Source organism: Leptonychotes weddellii, unplaced genomic scaffold, assembly GCF_054177405.1.
Source record: "Leptonychotes weddellii isolate Sample4059 unplaced genomic scaffold, ASM5417740v2 HiC_scaffold_856, whole genome shotgun sequence".
Classification (NCBI taxonomy): domain Eukaryota; kingdom Metazoa; phylum Chordata; class Mammalia; order Carnivora; family Phocidae; genus Leptonychotes; species Leptonychotes weddellii.
Window position 1 is genome coordinate 1 of NW_028056592.1, and position 14,430 is coordinate 14,430.

Sequence of the window (14,430 nt, forward strand, 5' to 3'; positions counted from 1 at the left end):
ACACGTACTGCATGGAGCACTGGGTGTTATACGCAAACAGTAAATCATGGAACACTACATCAAAAACTAATGCTGTAATGTATGGTGATTAACATAACACACACCCACACAAAGAATGAACATATATGGGGGTGCCTGAGTGGCTCAGTCGTTAAGCGTCTGCCTTCGGCTCAGGTCATGATCCCAGGGTCCTAGGATCAAGCCCCACATCGGGCTCCCTGCTCGGCGGGAAGCCTGCTTTTTCTCTCCCACTCCCCCTGCTTGTGTTCCCTCTCTCGCTGTGTCTCTCTCTCTTTCAAATAAATAAAATCTTAAAAAAATATTTAAGAATAACATAAACGTTTGAGGATACATTGGGGTGTTTTGTTTGTTTGTTTGTAGGCCAACTAGGAACTTAACATATTCACCCCCTCAGAAATAGTTAATTTAGTACTTTTAGATATCCCACAGACAGAAGATGAACCCCTATCCAAAATTAGTCCTGGATGTCAAGACTGATAATGCTAGACACGAAGAGGGGATAAAAATGTTTAATGTAGGGGCGCCTGGGTGGCTCAGTCATTAAGCGCATCTGCCTTCCGGCTCAGGTCATGGTCCCAGAGTCCTGGGATCAAGGCCCACATCAGGCTCCCTGCTTGGTGGGGGGCCTGCTTCTCCCCCCACCCTCACTCCCCCTGCTTGTCTTCCCTCTCTCACTGTGTCTCTCTCTGTCAAATAAATAAAATCTTTTTTAAAAATGTTTAATGTATAATGAGACTTTCTGGGGAGAGTAGGGCAGGTTTCCAAAGTTGCCAGAAAAATGGCTTGAGAGAGCAAGAAAAGGAGACTCATTTTATGAGGTGGTCCTGCAAGTGGTTTGATCTTCCTGAGAGCACCAAACAAAAGAGCACCTGGATTTCTAAGTTTGACCACTTGTGGAGTAGAAGGGATGAGGGAGGATACATTGAATATGTGGTTTGGGGTTTTGGGGGGTTTTTTGTTTTGTTTTGTTTTTGGTATATCAATTATACCTTAAACTGTACCAGAAACAGGGAAGGCAATTGAGAGAGGTGGAGGCTTAAAAGCTGTCCATGGTCATATATCAAAACAAACAAAAACAAACTGGAGTGAAATTCTAATACAACACAGAATATTTACTCTCAAACCTCCTGATTGCTTGATTAGGAAAGAGCAGTTTTCTTCATGCTAATAACTTCTTGCACATCCTTTCCTGCTACATACGTAGGACCCTTAACCCAGTATAACTGTTGAAAGTGAAATACTGAAATACTGTTTAGATAAACTGCCTAAGATACTTGTACACTAGTTTCACAGTCATTCATGTGTAGAAGTGTTTATCAGGCAATAAATAGGATTCAATAATGTTACTAGAAGAGTTTTTCAAAGGCTAAAAAAATCTCAATTTATGATTTTACTATTAAGCATTACATGATTCTTTCAACTCTAGAAAAATTCCTATTTATTTAGAAATTTTTCTGTAACCTACTTTATATTTAGTTTACACATTTTCCCTGTGTTACTACATTAAAAATTTTGGGAAAAATGCATGAGTTAAAGATTATTTTAAGAGTTGTATAACATGAAAATGAGGGACGCCTGGGTGGCTCAGTCAGTTAAGCGTCTGCCTTCAGCTCAGGTCATGATCCCAGGGTCCTGGGATCAAGTCCCACATCCAGCTCCCTGCTCAGGATGGAGTCTGCTTCTCCCTCTCCATCTACCTCTTCCCCTGATCATGCTTTCTCTCTCTCTCTCTCTCTTGCTCTTGCTCAAATAAATAAATAAAATCTTAAAAAAAAAAAAAAAAAGTTGTAGAACATGAAAATGAACCCAGGACATAAGAAGTATAAAGGAAGTGTTCTATAGATATGAAGAGTAAGAGTCCTTTTATACCTTTAGTTCAGTGAAAGAAGTAGGACAGTATGAAACTGTAAACTGGAATCTAGTAAGATGGAGCCAGGAGACCTTTTGATACCCCATGAATCTAATGCTGGGATTTGGGGAACACAGTATGCTCATTTTATGCTAGAATCACTTCCAATTCTAAAAAACAAAAAAACAAAAATCATCTCCAATTTTTTTGTTATTATTGCTATAAGACTAATCATCTCTGTCCTACATTATTGCAATGGACACTGGACCTTATATCTCCAAGTCCTTGTAGTACAGGGTCAGGATATCAAATTTTTTTTCTAAGTTCAATGTGAAGCTATTAGATGTTTTTACTTGATTTACTAAGATACATCATACCAAAAAAGCCACTTTTAAAATGTGTAATTCAGTGGCAAGGGTGTCCTCTCACCATTCTTGTTCAACATCATACTGGAAGTTCAACACTAGCTAATGCAATAAGAAAAAGAAGTACATAGGACAGTCATTAGGAAGCAAGAAATAAAACTGTCTTGTTCACAGATCATATTGTCTATGTAGAAACTCCACAGAATCAACAAAAAAACTTGCAGAACTAAAAAGTGATAATAGCAAGACTGAAGGACACAAGGTTAACACAATGTGCTGTTTGTGTTACCCACCTAAATGCCATATGGTGCAATTCTAACCCACAATGTGGTGGTATGTGGAAGTGGTGCCTTTGGGAGGTAATTACTGCATGAGAGTGGAACCCTTATGAATGAGATTAGTAGCCTTATACAAGGGACCTCAGAGAGCTCTCTTACTCTCCATCATATGAGAATGCAACAAGATAGCCTTTTGCAGCCAAGAATAGGGTTCTCACTGATACCGAATTAGCTAGCACATTGATCTTGGTCTTCCCAGCCTCCAGAACTGTGAGAAACACCTGTTGTTTATAAACCACCTAGTCTATGTTACTTTTTTTATAACAGCTCAAACTGACTAAGACAGAATACAAACTAGCAATGAACGAGTGGAACTTGAAAATAACACATAGGCTAGCACCAGAAAAGACCTTACACTTAGGTATAAATCTAACATAGTATGTACAGGATCTACATGAGGAAATATACAGAGCTGATTAACAGAATCAAAGAACTAAATAAATGAAGAGATTATCCATGTACATGGACAGGAAGACTCAATATTTATAAGGTGTCAGTTCTTCCCAAATTGACTTACAGTCAATTTTCAATGCAATCCCAAACTAAATAGGCAAGTTATTCTGTGGATATCAACAAATTGATCCTAAAGTTTATATAGTCAAAAGATGCACAGTGGCAAACAAAATATCGAAAGAAATGAACAAAGTCAGAGGACTGATATTACTTGATTTCAAGGCTTCCTATAAATATACAGTAATGAAAACTGTGGTATTGGCAAACGGATACATAAATTGATCAAAGGAGCATAATGGAGAGCTCAGAAATGGACCCATACAAATAGTCAACTGATTGTTGACAAAGAAGCAAAGGCAATAGTATAGAGAAAAGGTAGTCTTTTCAACAGATGTGCTGAAGCAACTGGACATCAATCTTCCCAAAAAAATTACATCTAGACATAGGTTCCTTATTCCTTTCACAAAATTCAACTCACAATGAATCACTGATGTAAATGTGAAATGCATAACTATAAAATTCTTAGAAGATGACACAGGAGAAAATCTAGATGACCTTGGTTTCATCATGTCTTTTTCTGACCAACACCAAAGGCAGTAATAATTTGGATTTCATTAAAATTAAAAACTTCTGTTCTGCAAAACACACTGGCGAGAGAATGAGAAAACAAGCCACAGGCTGGGATAAAATATTTGTAAAGCACATTTCTAAATGGACTGTTATCCAGAATATACAAAGAACACTCTCAAAGCACAACAATAAGAAAACAAAAAACATCATTTAAATATGGGAAGACTGGAATAAACACCTCACCAAAGAAGATACACAGATGGCAAATCAAGCATATGAAAATATGTTCTACATTTTCTTTTTTTTTTTTTTAAGATTTTATTTATTTATTTATTTGAGAGAGAGAATGAGAGACAGAGAGCATGAGAGGGAGGAGGGTCAGAGGGAGAAGCAGACTCCCTGCCGAGCAGGGAGCCCGATGCGGGACTCGATCCAGGGACTCCAGGATCATGACCTGAGCCGAAGGCAGTCGCTTAACCAACTGAGCCACCCAGGCGCCCTGTTCTACATTTTCTATTGTTAGACAACTGAAAAGTAAAACAATGAGTTACCACTATGCATCTACTACAATGGCCAAAATCTAAAACACTGACACCACCAAATGCTAGTCCGGACGTTGAGCAACAGGTACTATTCATTCGCTGCTTCTGGGAATGCTAGAGCCACTTTGGAAGGCGATTTAACTGTTTCTTACAAAACTAAACATACTCTTACCATATAATCTAGCACTCACATTCCTTGGTATTTATACAATGAGCTGAAAACTTACGTCCATGTAAAACCCTGCACATGAATGTTTATGGGAACTTATGCATAACTGCCAAAACTTGGAAGCAACCAAGATGTGTTTCAGTGGGTGAACTGTTAAATAATCTGTAACATATCCAGAAAATGGAATATTATTCATTGCTAAAAAATGAACTATCGAGCCAGGAAAAGACATGGAAGGACCTTAAAAGCATATTACTAGGTGAAAGACTCCAATCTGCAAAGGCTACATATTGTATGATTCTAAGTATATGACATTCTGGAAAAGTATGGACATGTTACAACATTTGGACCGGCAAAACACTTTCCCATGTAAAGCAGCTAGCTGGTCAACCACTCTATTAATCTGACCCATGAGCTAGGACCCAATCCTACCTGTGAGGAAACAAATGGGTGTTGCCCTCAGGCTGCTACATTCACAGAAATCTATTACAACAACAGTAGAAATTAATACACACAGAAACACGTTCAGGGGTGCCTGGGTGGCTCAGTCGTTAAGCGTCTGCCTTCGGCTCAGGTCATGATCCCAGGGACCTGGGATCGAGCCCCGCATCGGGCTCCCTGCTTGGCGGGAAGCCTGCTTCTCCCTCTCCCCCTCCCCCTGCTCGTGTTCCCTCTCTCACTGTGTCTCTCTCTGTCAAATAGATAAAATCTTAAAAAAAAAAAAGTTCAGGGAAAAAGTATTTATTATTTTTTAAGATTTTATTTATTTATTTGAGAGAGACAGAGAGGACAAGCAGGCTGAGGGCAGAGGGAGAGGGAGAAGCAGGCTCTCTGCTGAGCAGGGAGCCCGATGCGGGGCTGGATCCCAGGATCCTGGGATCATGACCTGAGCCGAAGGCAGATGCTTAACCAACTGAGCCACCCAGGCGCGCCCCCCTCCCCAGGGAAAAATATTTAAACAGTGAATTATTCCACAGCTGTTACCATTTTGATCTTCACATGTAGCGTTTTCTTCAGTTTTGATTTCTCCTTCTCTAGGTGTGGTTTGTATCTGATACTGGACCATAAAGGCACAAACAGTACACACACCCTGCATTAAGATTTTCTGTTCTAGGGTGCCTGGGTGGCTCAGTTGGTTAAGCGACTGCCTTCGGCCCAGGTCATGATCCTGGAGTCCCGGGATTGAGTCCCACATCGGGCTCCCTGCTCGGCGGGGAGTCTGCTTCTCCCTCTGACCCTCCCCACTCTCATGTGCTCTCTCTCTCTCAAATAAATAAATAAAATCTTTAAAAAAAAAAAAAAGATTTTCTGTTCTAGGTTCCACAGGTTTACATATGTAGTGTCGGTCTGGACTTACATCCAATCCAGTTGGTTTCCTGAATCAGTTATCAATGAAGGACACATTGTCACGTTAATAAAAAGAGATTTATCACATGCATTAAAATGCCACAGATTTTCCATGGAGATGATTAACTAATCATCTCTACTAAAACACTGCTTGTTTATACATTTGTAGAGTTGAATGCCCTGTATCACAGATTACATGGAATGTGGATCAGTGATCATGTTGATTTTTGCACATGTGGATTATCTTGGTGGTTCTGAGACAAGGGGCTGCTGTACCACCATGATGGCACTTTGGCTGTTGATGCCTAACTATTGCTATCAATGCAATAGTTGTGTTCCTCCGGATTCATAATGTGAAGGCTATTCCTCACTGGGATGTCAGTCTGGGGTGGGGTCTGTGGGGGTGATCAGATTTGGATGAAGTCTTGAGGGTGGAGCTTTCACATTAAGATGATGTGCCACGTAAGAAGAGACTAGAGCTCCCTCTCCCCAGCACGCGAGGATATGGCATGAAGATGGCTGTTTCCAAACCAGGAAGAGGACCGTTGGGACACAGAAAATCTACTAGAAACTTGGATCTTGGATCCTCTAACGTGGAGGTGGTTCTCCTAACACAATAAAACTATCACACATAAACACTAGACAGCCAATTTAGTAGACAGTCCATACACTGATTCTCCCCATTGATACAATGATGTCTTCTGTTTTTATAAATCTACAATCCAGTTATGGTGGACACTGTGTTTAATTGCCTTGACTCTCATTTTCTTATACTAGAGTTGCCACTCCTTTGTCCTCAGGATAATGACAGTTTTGAAGAATGCACTCATTGCAGGATGTCCTTCAGTATGGATTTGTCTGATTGTATCTGTCACCCTTAGACTCAGGTACCACATTCCAGCAGAACTTCCCAACACAGATAATGGTGGCACCCTCTTAGTGCATCACTTTGATGATACAATACAAGTATTTTCTATTATTGTTGGAGGCTAAGACATGCACTAGGCCCTCCTGGCCCTGGGGGCAAGGATGGCAATTCTGGCATCTGGGCACAGGCTGTCAGGAAACGACTTATCTTGCTAGTGGCTGGACCTCAGGCCAGGGGTTGCAATGTGGAAGTTGGGTCCTGAAAGCGATTTGCTTTGCTTCTGGCCACATGCCAATCTCCCAGGCCACTCAGGCCTTGCCCAGACACTGGTCCAGTTCTGCCATTCACATACCCCAACTCTGTAACATTGCCTGTTCTAGGAGAGGTGCTATCTGCCCAAACCAGCACCAGTCGGAGCCCAAAGGTCTGGAAAATACCACCCCTCCCAACACAGAATTGGCAGCTGCAACCTGGCCCCTCCAGCCTGAGCCCCTGAACCACCTGCCCAGATGCATTTGCTACCCAAGCCCAGATTTCAGCTCCAGGTGGAACCAGAACCTGTCCTGCTAACATGGGCTTTCCCTTCATGGGTCCCTGACTGCCCCCAATTCCACCTTTTCCTTCCAGCAATCCCTTGTGCATGTGCACACATGGTGCTCAGCATCCCCAGTCCCCTCCAGTCCCTGAATGCTGTACCTCCTAAAATTTAGATGCCTCTGAGGGCAGCACCTGGTCCTGGAACTAGACTCCCAAAATAAATAAGATAAGGTATCCAGCAGTGCTTACTCCACTTAGGCCCTAACAGTGGACACCAAGGTTCTGGCCCCACATGTGCACTCTGACACATAGCTGTGGGCTTGGCCCTCAGCTGCACCCAGAGTCTGGCCCAGGTACATGCTACTTGATCACTTTGGGGTCTGGAGGCACTAACAGAGCACTGTCCTCCTGATTTCCTCAAAAATAACCGCCCAGCAGGTGCCTGGGTGGCTCAGTCATTAAGCATCTGCCTTGGGCTCAGGTCATGATCCCGGGGTCCTGGGATCGAGCCCCGCATAGGGCTCCCCGCTCTGCAGGAAGCCTACTTCTCCCTTTCCCAATCCTCCTGCTTGTGTTCCTGCTCTCAGTGTCTGTCAAATAAATAAAATCTTTAAAAAAAAAAAACACCACAAAAAAACTGCCCAGGTGGAGAACGTGTAGATCTAACCCGGCCTCTTCTCCAGGCAGGCTTCCTTAGACTCCTAACTCTGCTGGGAAAGCTAGGGGTCACCCCACCTAACACTAAAGCCTGCACAGGCGCATGGAGGCGGTAGCCACACCCACATGCAGGGCTCACATGCTCAGGCTTGCTCAAAGGCTAAGGATGCCACACCCCTCTGAAGACCTGCATCTGTGCTGCCCGTGAACCCCTGATGGGGTCCTCAGACCTTCCCTGTAGCAGCCCCTCCCTCCACAAAGGGGTCACCTGTACTGGTTCAGTTCCTTCCTCATCATTTGCTGAATGCAAGAAAACCACAGTAGTGGTGTTGAGAAGGGACGGTAATCTGTTAGGAAGATCAAGAGTGCTCTCCTTGCTTTCTCTAGCTTAGTGCTGATGGAAGGGTATTGGGGGGATGCTGTGGAAAGGGCTCTGCAAGAGAAGCATCAGCACCACTAAGGACCCTGTTAAAAATAAAATTCACGGGACCACCTCAGAAGAAAGGCTGTTGGGGGGCGCCTGGGTGGCTCAGTTGGTTAAGCGACTGCCTTCAGCTCAGGTCATGATCCTGGAGTCCCGGGATCGAGTCCTGCATTGGGCTCCCTGCTCGGCAGGGAGTCTGCTTCTCCCTCTGACCCTACCCCCTCTTGTGCTCTCTCTCTCAAATAAATAAAATCTTTAAAAAAAAAAAAAAAAGGGGGGGGTGCCCTTGTAAAGCCCTTTCCTATTTGTATGAATAGGTTAGTCATGGGAGAGGCAGCCTCTCGCTCACCAGCAAGGTCACAAATGTCAGAGCACCAAGAATACAGAAAATAAAGTAAATGTAATAGGCCCTGTGATGGATTTCAAATACAGAAACACAAAGGCTAATAAAAGAAAAAACCACAATTAGAACAGAGCATTTGTCAGAAAAGAAAACAGGTACTGTGGGACCTTCTTTCTGAACTTCACCCCTCCTCTCTTTCCTGCATCTTTATCCCCAGACTGGATGTGTGATTAATTCTCGGTCCCCAGTGAAGCCCTGGGCTGACATGAGACAGAGGCAGATCCTACAGAGAGGGAAAATCTCTGGCTCTCAGGGGTGGCCTTTTGGATGCTGGAGGTAGCACTCATCACTGTCCCTGGCTCGAGGTAAGAGGGAGGCTTCTGGTCACTAATAAGTCCGTCCATGGCCTCTCCCTTGTCCCGGGGCCACTGCTGAGCTGACCTCCTCCAATGTTTGCAGTTCATGTGTGCACTCGCTTCTTCCCTAGGATTGGGCCAAGGTCTGTCTGGCTCTCCCAGGTTTCACTATCCCTACTGTTCACAATGAGAGCTCTGGCTGTAAGTGGATTCAGACTTTTTCAGAGGCTGATTCTTATGCGGCTTTTGGAAAAGGAATTTCCAGTCTTTGCTCTCCTGGAGTGAAGTCACTGATATATATGCCTGAGCTTGCCCTTTCCATGGCAGGAATGGATTATTTTGTGCTCAAATATTTCTGCTTTATGTTTGAAAGGATCATGGGAACTCTTCCCTCTGGAATGGGAGATCCTAGTTCTGCATTCTGTCCTTAATATCATCCTGATTTCAATCTTGTACAATCATCTGTCCCTTCAGTTGGGGCTGAATTCTTATCCTGGACCTTTGGAACCTACAGCTTTGGGGTATTGGGGTCCAACTACAAGGGGTGTTCCCTCAGCCCTCCACAGGGCTCTAACAACACCTGGGATGCTAGCAGATTTCCACCAAATACAGTCTGGAGATGAGCTAGTGAAACACTAAAAGCCAAGTTGCTGAGGAGGGCACTGTAGTGGAACCACTTTGAAACTGGTGCTGGGACTCTACCTCCAAATTTAGCTTCAACTCACCATCAAAAGAGCTTGTGGGCCGCCTGGATGGCTCAGTCAGTTAAGTGTCTGCCTTCGGCTCAGGTCATGATCTTGGGATCCTGGGATCAAGCCCTGCATCAGGTGCCCCACTCAGTGGGGAGTCCGCTTCTCCCTCTCCCTCTGCCGCCCCCCTGCTTGTGCTCTAATAAGTAAATAAAATCTTAAAAAAAAAAAAAAACAGCTTGTTAAAAATGACTTTCCTACTACATTGGCAACCAGCATTCATGGTGGAGGAGACCATGGTGTGGTTACTGGAGCCCCTAGTGGCTCCTGATCCCCATTTAACTTTTTTTTTTTTTTTTTTAAGATTTTTTATTTATTTATTTGAGAGAGAGAATGAGATAGAGAGAGCATGAGAGGGGGGACGGTCAGAGGGAGAAGCAGACTCCCCACCCAGCAGGAAGCCCGATGCGGGACTCGATCCCGGGACCCCAGGATCATGACCTGAGCCGAAGGCAGTCGCCCAACCAACTGAGCCACCCAGGCGCCCCCCATTTAACTTCTGAAGGGTTTCCACCATGTCTTAGGTCTTCTCTTAATATAAGCTAAGGATCAGGGGACCTCTCAGCCTTAACTTCTCCCCTGAACTTCTAAAACTCTTGTTGCCTTAGGTGTTGCTATTCCTTAGCTAGAGTCTGTTGTTCCCTGTACAGCAAACAAATCTGTCCTCTGCCCCAAACGTGACAGTCTCCCTATGATCTAAGGCTTTTTCCTATAGAACATCTATGAACTACAGTCTACAATAAAAGCTGCCCATGCCATTGCCTGGAAGACCTGCACATGCATAGGAATCCAGGCAGAATTGCCCCCAACAATATCCACCCCTCACTACTGTATTCACGCTTACCTGATATGCCCATGAGTACACTCCTGGGAAACCACTCTGGTTCATCTCACTGTGGAGCTAGCACCAAATCCACTCAATTTCACTCAAAAAGCATTTGATGAAACTACTGTTTTCAGGATGCCAGGTATCAGAATGAGGCCAAGCTGCTGTATTCACCTCCATTCTGCCTACGTGTGTCCCATACTGAAGCGGCTGATGAAACGCCAATGAGCATCAGTGTCCTCCTTTGAATGGTATGTGGCTTCTCCTTACATTCATTGTTGACTTTTCCAGAATGAGAAATGAATTAACAACAGGATACTGTACAAAAACATACAATTTATTTTTTCTGGTATGATTAAAGGATTTTATGTTCCTTATCCAGGAAAAGCAGAGCCTGGGTATAGTAGAGTCTTGACTCATGAGCAGGAAGGGGCTGACAGCTGGAAAACACACAGAAATCACCACAACAGTATTCACCAGCCACCATCTGGGATTATAAAAAAGACCAATACAAGCATGAAAGATGGAGGAGAGTAAGTAAAAAGACACAAAGGTGGTCACCAGGATAAGGATGCTCTGGGTGGCTCTGGACTCAGCACAGGATCTGGGGAGACATTATTAGTCCTGTGAATGTGTTGGACCCACTGCCTGTGCCTGTGCAGGATGAAAACCATGGAGCCACTGGCCCAGATCGTGAGCCCAGAAAATGAAACTTCAGAGAATATTATCAACAGTGCATAGAGCGGGGCTGTGACTGTCTCATGATCTATAGTACAACAGTACCATAAATCTCCTTCGTCTGTGATGTTTTTCACGTTCCATTTATCAGACACATAAAACACATACACATGAAAAATTAAATTTACAAACATGTACATGACCCAGCAGAAGGAGATGGAGAAGCCAACATACTTTGGGGCTTTGACTTTAAGATCCTTCCAAAAGGAGTTCATGGGGCTGATCCTGATGGTCTGGAACACACTCAAGAGGCAGGTGCTGCTAAGAGATACTCCCCTGCTCACTCTCTGAACATACAAAAGAAGTTTGCATCCAAATTTACTTAAAAAACTGTTTCAACCCAGAAGCTGCCGTTGTCTGGGGGACTCCTTTAGAGAGAAGAACCAAGGAATTGGAGATGATCAGGTGCTTGAGAATCAAATGGGTGGACCTCACCTTGCATTCAGTGTGGTAGAGGAACAGGTAATGGCAAAGAAGAGATAGTGGGATAGTGGGGCACCTGGGTGGCTCAGTCATTAAGCATCTGCCTTCGGCTCAGGTCATGGTCCCAGGGTCCTGGGATCGAGCCCCACATTGGGCTCCCTGCTTGGCGGGAAGCCTGCTTCTCCATCTCCCACTCCCCTTGCTTGTGTTCCCTCTCTCGCTGTGTCCCTGTCAAAAAAATAAGTAATCTTAAAAAAAAAAAAAAAAAAAGAGAGAGAGAGATAGTGCCCACAATTTCAACTGTCGTCAGTGACAGGGAGATTATTCCTATTATCAAATCCCTGGAGGCTATTCTGTCATTCAACATGTTTTCCTAAAAAATTATGGCAACAATTATTCCTCTGAGCAACAAGGCCAACTGAAGTTTTGACACCCAGATTCACTTTCATTGTGTGTTCCTGCTCAACTGCCAAAACTATCGGAGAGACACCTAGTACATTTCAGGTAAAAGTCAGCAGTAAGGATGAGGGGGTGTTAACCTGGGAGAGGTAATGACAAGTGAGAGCAAATGGAAAGAAAGAATAATATACGATCTTCAGAAGAAGTTGAAATTCGCTAGCCCTACTGGAGAAAAGAGAAAACTTGATCACTACCCACACCATAAACCAAGTCAACTGTGAATAGATTGCTGATCTAAATTTTAAAGGCATAATATGTTTTTTAAGAAAAATAAAAACTTTCATTTGGTCCTTGAACAAAATATTTCTTAAACAGCACTGAATATATTAATCACATAATAAAATGATTTTATATTAAGGGGCGGTTCTCATCAAAACACCCCCACCACACATACAATCTGTAACCAGCTTCCCATTCAATTGATGATATATAAAATTTATGAGCCAAAAGTCATTGCTATGGCTTTACCAACAGACAAATATGATCTCAACAACATCCACTATCCATTTCCCTGTGAGGGTTTTTCATCCATATGAGAGGTTGGAGGAACCACAGTCCACCTAGCACCACACCTAGTTCTTTTTCTTTTTTTAACTTAAATTCAATTTAGTTAACATATACTGTATTATTAGTTTCAGGGATAGAATTTAGTGATTCATTTGTTGTATATAATACCAGCGCTCATTACATCAAGTGCTCTCCTTAATGCCCACCACCAAATTACCCCATTCCCCCACCCACCTCCCATCCAGCAACCCTCAGTTTCCTATAGTTAAGAGTCTCTTAATGGTTTGCTTCCCTGTTTTCATTTTATTTTCCTTCCTTCCCCTATTTTCATCTGCTTTGTTTCTTAAATTCCACATATGAGTGAAATCACATGGTATTTGTCTTTCCCTGCCTGATTTATTTCACTTAGCATAGTACCCTCTAGTTCCATCCACATTGTTGCAAATGGCAAGATTTAGGTTTTTTTGATGGCTGAGTGATATTCCATTCAATGGATATACACCACATCTTCTTTATCCATTCATCTGTCAATGGACATCTGGGCTCTTTCCATAGTTTGGCTATTATGGACATTACTGCTATAAACACTGGGGTGCATGTACCCCTTTGAATCACTATATTTGTATCCTTTGGATAAATACCTAGCAGTGCTATTGCTGGGTCATAGGTAGTTCTATTTTTAACTTTTTGAGGAACCTCCACACTGTTTTCCAGAGTGGCTGTAGCAGTTTGCATTCCCACCAACAGTGTAAGAGGGTTCCCCTTTCTCTAAATCTTCACCAACATCTGTTGTTTCCTGAGTTGTTAATTTTAGCCATTCTGACCAGACCACACCCATTTTTTTTTTTTTTTAATATTCAATGGGACCACACCTACGTCTGACACCAATTCAAGTTCACGGTTCCTAAAACCACACACAGTTCTCAGAATTCTCCAGAAGGACTCCTAGAAGTCACCGAGAGCTGTTGTACTCACCACTATGGTTTACTAATCTGTATCTGAAAGGATAGGATACAGATTAATACCAGACAGGGAAGAAGTGTATGGGGTAGAGTCCAGGAGAAGTATGAAAGCAGAGTTCCAGTGTCCCCTCTGTGAGGTGATGGATGTGTTACTCTCCAGACATTGATATTTGATAATACTCATAGAATAATGCCACCAGGGATGTTCACCCAAACCTGGGTGCTCACACTTTTTACTGGAGCTCAACCAAATACTGACTGGATGGCTGGTGTTTATTCTCCTGTTCTAGGGAAGTCTGGCTGATAGCTTTTGTGTTCAGCTACTCCAGAAGCAGACCTGACACTGCATGGCCCAACGTCCCATCATAAATCACTATCAGACTGTCTGGTGGCCATGCCCTGAGATAAACAAAGGCAATACCATGAGCATGACATTCCAAGGGGTGGAGATTATCTTCCAGGGTGTGATGGCAAAGGACAGACTCTGTTAAATTTTGTTAAATTTTCCCTATATCCCCCCTACTCATCCAATATCCCAGTATAGGAATAGAACCATATGGCTGTCAACCCATTCAGCAAACACACAGGAACATGCACATACATGTTCACACACTCAGGCACACACACACACACAGTACACACACTCAAGACTCAAACACACAGAAATACACACTCACATACAGTCTTTCCCATCCTGGTATATAGAGGCTCACACCCACAACACATGTGCACACTGACCACATACAGACACACACATTCATACACACTCACAATACACACCCAAACACCACTGTACTACTCAATTTCACAAAAACCCTCACAAAGTCACCAGGTGTATGCTTCTCAGAAAAATGTTTTTTTTTTTGTTCTGTTTTGTTTTTCTGGATTTCAAGTTATATCACAAAGCTGTAGTAATCAAAACAATAC

At 43.2% G+C, this 14,430-nt stretch overlaps 1 pseudogene; it reads right to left on the bottom strand.

The window, feature by feature from the left end:
- Positions 1-10,141: 10,141 nt before the first annotated feature.
- On the bottom strand, positions 10,142-12,723 carry LOC102749992 (vomeronasal type-1 receptor 4-like; annotated as a pseudogene).
- Positions 12,724-14,430: the final 1,707 nt, after the last annotated feature.